Consider the following 6,144-nt stretch of genomic DNA (forward strand, 5'->3'; position numbering starts at 1 on the left):
GCTTCATGCAAGAAAAGCAGCAGAAGCAGCAGAAGTCTTTCTCTTCCCCAAATTCTTCCAGAAATAAGTCTTTGCCAGTGCAGCCTCTTGGAGTAGGATGCTTTGCAGGGTCCTAAAGACTCATTTCTGGTGGAGTTTGGGGGAGAGAAAAAAAGACTGTTCCTGCTTTCCTTATGTGCAGCCAAAACCAGAAGAAGAAAGAAGCAGCCCGGTGGCCAGGTGAAGCATGTGGGGCAAGTTCACCCCTCCACCCTTCCCCTCTACCCTCACTACTTCATGTTGTTCGCAATGCAAGCAATGCAAGCCTTGTGTTCCCACAGGTCATGTGGGTGGTGCAGCCTTGTATTCCCACGCAGCCTGGATTAATTGCTTTGGGAGGATGCTCTGGGGGTGACATTTCTCTATGGACCACCACCATTTTCTCGCAGACCACCAGTGCTCCCCAGCCCACTGGTTGGCGACCACTGAATTAAATCATTTGAAATGCTTAGAAATGAAAAGGATGCATATGAAAAAAAGGTTGATGGATTAATTACTTCAGAAACCTTTAAAAATATAAATTTTGTACAAAATTTGTGGGACTTCCTTGGGAAACTTTTAGAAAGCATTGTAACTAATTTGAAGAAAAGATTGATGGATTGTGAACATTTAAAAACAGGTAGCCAATCTAAAGACACTGATAAATTAAAATTTCTCAATTTTTTGGGAGCCAGATTACTGGAACATTGAAGAAGTGATGGTTCCATGGAAAGCAGCTGAAGAACAATTGGTTGTGTTGAGGTAATTCCCCATTAGGAGAATGAGCACATACAGGGAGACGTATTTGAGAGAAGTGTTTGAATAATACACACACAGCACACAGATACACTGTACAGTAAATGTAGGTTTTTACTTTCCATAAACGTTTAAGCAAAGTTCACACACAGTCCAAAGTCATTACAGGTTAAATCAGTCAATTTTCAGTCCAGGGATAATCCAGTAACAAAGTCCAGTGTGAAAAACAGTTCAGTATCAGACTTGCCTCAAATCCATGAATATCAGTCAATTAGGAAAAATGGAGGAACAGCAATACTCTCCAACAGAAGGAAACAGAAACTCACTGAGACACACTTTCTTCTGAGACTAAGACTCTCTAAACAACCCAGGTTTCTGGCTCCATCTTCTGGCCATTTTCGGAATCACACCCAATTGCATGCTCTTAAAGATACAGTATTAAAATGCCTCTCCTGGTTTATATATTATCCAACCCAAATAGCTGTTAGGTGACTCACATTCCTAACATTCTCCCCTTTTTGGGTAGGATAATATATACAACCTTACATTCTAAGTCCATTATCCTCGAAGCATGCCTTATGGTTTATAGAGCCTTGGGCCTTTGTAAAATGATCTGCTATATTGTTTTCTGACACACAGTATTCTAGCTTAATCATCTTACTTTGTACGCATTGTCTCACATTTAAGTATCTTAAATCTGTGTGTTTTGTTCTTGTCTTAACAGCAATATTTGAAGCCATCTGTATTGCTGATTGGTTATCTTCATAAACAACAATAGAATCTGTTACATCAATTCGCATGTCAATAATTAATTGCTTATACAAAACTAAATCTATACATAGTAAAGACAAGCATGAGAATTCAGCCTCCATTGTTGACAAACTTAGATGTTTCTGTCTAATAGATCTCCATCCAATCAACACTTTTCCCAATAATACTACAGTAAATGTAGATTTTCGTGTATTTATATCTGTAGCAAAACTTGCATCAGCATATGCAGTTAAACTCAGTTCATCTTTAGGCTCCAAATACAATGCATAATGCATTGTTTGTTTTAGATATCTTAACACAAGTTTAGCAGCTTGCCAGTGCCTTTCAGTTGCCTCAGTGTTAAATCTCACTAATCGATTAACACTGTATGCAATATCTGGCTTTGACCAATTACTGAGAGAAGATAAACTACCAATCAAGGACTGATAAATATTCTTATCAAAAATAGGACTTTGAACATCACTATGGCTAAACTCCTGGCTTATTGGTGTTTTTGCCGGCTTACAAAGTTCCATTTTAAAATTCTTTAGTAATTGGTTAATTTTATCTGCTTGTGAGATTTTGTATCCTCCCCTAGTTCTATCTATCTTTAAACCAAGATAATGTTTTATTTCTCCTAACTGTTTTATCTTAAATTTCTTCTCTAACAGTGAGATTATTTTAATAACTTCTTGTTCAGGTTTGGTGATTAATGCTATGTTATCAATAAACAATAGCAACAATGAAATGACACCATTACTTTCTTTTTTAAACAAACATAGATCAGCCATGCCAGCTACAAAACCTATCTTAGTTAATTCTTTAACTATACACTGGTTCCACTCATATCCTGATTGCTTCAAGCCATAAAGATTCTTTTTCAATCTCCAGCAATCATTTGTATTATCATTTTTGAGACCTAAAGGTTTATTTAAATATATAGTGTGTTGCAATGGTGCATGCAGATAAGCTGTCTCTACATCCAGATTATTTATCATGTATTTCTCCTTAGCTGCCCACACTAATGCTGCCCTTAATGTAGTAGCCTTCAGACTAGGTGCAAACACATCATCATAGTCATCTGCTATCTGATTGAACCCTTGTGCTACTAACCTGGCTTTATGGGTAACAGTCCCATCTACACCTGTCTTCAGCTTATATATCCATTTACATCCTATGGCATGTTTACCTGGTGGTAACTTAACATTTTCATATACCTCCAACTTTTTAAATGATTCCAGTTCCTTATCCATTGCTTTCTGCCAAGCAACCTGATCCTTAGCAGGATACAGTTTTAGTTCACTATAATTACTTGGAATTGTATTCACTTGGCATACAACACTAGCCTGATATCTATCAGGTGGTCGTGTAACTCGGGTTGAACATCTTGGTAATACAGGGCTTACCAGTGGACTTTCCTGTGCCACCTGCTCCTGTTCTTCTACCTCCTTCTGTGCCTGTTCTCCTACTTCCTCCTGTTCTTCCTCTTTAATGGCTATTTGTGGTCTACTTTTTTTATCTTTAGGGACTATTTGGGTGTCAATAATAATATCATTGTTGGATTCCTGTTCCAGTTTATCCCACCCAACGTGCTCAAGAAATTTTGCATTAGCACTACAATAAACATGAGCTGTGCCTTGATCCCAGAATCTAAACAATCTATGGTTGGCCTCATAACCCACAAAAAATAACTTCTTAGCTCTATGTTGCCCTTTCAGTCTTACTTGTGAGGGAATATGCACCCATGCTGGAGCTCCAAATATGTGTAGGTAACTCAAATTTGGTTTTCTGCCATGCCAACGCGTGAATGGCAATTCTCCAGTTGTTGTGTTAACTACATTGTTTAACAGATGATTGCTACACATTATGGCTTCACCCCACAGTGTTTCAGGTAAACCTGAATCAGATAACATAGTGCGAGCCATGGCTTGTAATGTTTGCCCTCTTCGTTCTACAAATGAGTTATGTTGTGGTCTGTAAGGTGCAGAACGTTTATGCTCAACACCAGCCAATGTCAACATAGTTTGGAATCTTTTGTTAACAAATTCAGTCCCACTATCAGTAACTAAAGTAATTATTTTACTCCTCATTTTTCTCTCAGCAAACCTTAGTCAGTTAAAGAAATATTGGAATGTTTCTGTTTTGTTTTTCATGAGATAGCAGAAACTGTATAGTGAGTAACGGTCCATTATACTCAAAATATAGCAGGCACCTCCAAAGCTAGGTTTCTTAGGACCAATTATACCAGTAAAAACAACCTCTAAAGGTTCTTTGGTCTTAAACCCATTCAGTCTGTTTGCTGGAGTATCCTTGCTCTTCTCTTGGCTACAAGCATTACAGTTTAAATACTTGCTACAGGGTTTCAATTTTACTCCCTCTGCCAATTCAACAGTTTGTTTGAGCATTTTGAAATTAATGTGCCCCAGACGTCTATGCAGTAAATGCATACGTTCATCATGTGGCTTAACATTGTTATAAACTGAGTTAGCCATCTTCAACTGATCATCATGTATCACATATAAATCATTCTCTAAAGTAGCAGTAACACTTTTACCCTCTTTCTCTATTATACAGTTATCTCCCCTAAAGATTACTATATAACCAACTAAAGCCCTTATTGATAACAAATTAAATTTTAGTTTAGGTACATATAACATAGTTAAATGTTTGTTTATACAAGAACAATATGCAGTACCTTGACCAGAAGCCTTAATCTTCCATCCATTTGCCAATGATACATGTTGTTTACTTGTAGACATCTTTATAAACCTTTTTCTATCTTTAGTAATGAATTGCGATGCTCCACTATCAACAACCCACAAATCATGATTTACAGTTGAATTGCTAGACATAGCTAAACTAACATTCTTTTTGGCCTTCTGGTGATTACCAGTATTCTGTTTTCACTTCTTACAGAATCTAGCTATATGTCCCCTAGCCCCACAAGAAAAACATTTCCTAACAGAATAGGCAGTTGAAGATAAATCCTCTTCTTGTGGTTGTTCCTTCCTCAGTTGGTCCCTATCCAGCCGTCTTCTTGCTTCTTCTAACAACCTTCCAGTTATGTCAGTCAATGTCAGTTCATCTCTGCGCAGGACTTCCAATGAAGATACATAATCATCATAACTTTCATCCCATGAGGAAAGAATGATGTAAACTTGATGCAGCTCTGAAAATATAAGTTCCTTTTCATGTAGCTCTTGAAAAGTTCTTTTCATGAAGTTTACATGAGCTAACATATCTCCACCTTTCAGAAGATGTGTTCTAAACAGTTTACGTGAAAGATGTATGTGTGCACCTACACTGTCACAAACATAAATCCTCTTCAGATTCTCCCAACATCTAGCAGCAGACTCTTCGCCATGAATATGGACTAGCTGCTGGTCACTCAGTGTTAGTCCAATTATACAAAGAGCTTATTCATTGTTCTGTTTAAAGTCAGCAAGCTTCTTGGCATCATCCTCATTAGCTGGATCCCAAGCATTTACATCTAGTGGGTCTTGAACTACATTCCATAACCCTTCTCTATGCAGAACTAGACTGCACTTCATAGACCAGGAAACATAGTTTGTTCCATCCAACTGGGTTATCAGTGATAGACTTGAAGTGTCTTGTGCCATCTTTACCAGGATAGTAACCCACAATTAAACAGTAAACAGCTGTCTGCATACAGTACTGTGCATTCACACTAACTCTCAGTTATCTGAGCCTGGTATGGCCTGGGCCCATAACCAGTGTTGACGTAATTCCCCATTAGGAGAATGAGCGCATACAGGGAGACGTATTTGAGAGAATTGTTTGAATAATACACACACAGCACACAGATACAATATACAGTAAATGTAGGTTTTTACTTTCCATAAATGTTTAAGTAAAGTTCACACACAGTCCAAAGTCATTCACAGGTTAAATCAGTCAGTTTTCAGTCCAGGGATAATCCAATAACAAAGTCCAGTGTGAAAAACAGTTCAGTATCAGACTTGCATCAAATCCATGAATATCAGTCAATTAGGAAAAATGGAGGAACGGCAATACTCTCCAACAGAAGGAAACAGAAACTCACTGAGACACACTGTCTTCTGAGACCAAGACTCTCTAAACAACCCAGGTTTCTGGCTCCATCTTCTGGCCATTTTTGGAACCACACCCAATTGCATGCTCTTAAAGATACAGTATTAAAATGTCTATCCTGATTTATATATTTCCATCCCAAATAGCTGTTAGGTGACTCACATTCCTAACAGGTTGCATTTGGTGAAATTTTCCATTATGAAATTAATGATTATCAAGATTTTATAGAAAATGTGTTAAAAGATTCAGAGAAATATGCAATTCTTCGCAGTATTTTAAAAGCTAGAGATATTGTCAGGACAACTGCAGTCAGTTCAGCAGAAGCAGAAAGGAGTTTCTCACAAATGAACCAGGGGTGGAATTCTACCGGTTCTGTCCGGTTCTGTAGAACTGGATGTTAGGGCTCCTGGTAGTTTGGAGAACTGGTAAAATGCCCCGCTGGCTGGCCCCGCCTCTCTCCACCCACTTCTCCACTCCCTGTCCAGTCAGTCCCTATTGCAAATGTGCAACATTGTGCACATGCACAACATGCCTGCAGCCTGCTTTTGC

Source organism: Pseudonaja textilis, chromosome 8 (genome assembly GCF_049901715.1).
Source record: "Pseudonaja textilis isolate UNSWEBS1 chromosome 8, rPseTex1.2, whole genome shotgun sequence".
NCBI classification, from domain to species: domain Eukaryota; kingdom Metazoa; phylum Chordata; class Lepidosauria; order Squamata; family Elapidae; genus Pseudonaja; species Pseudonaja textilis.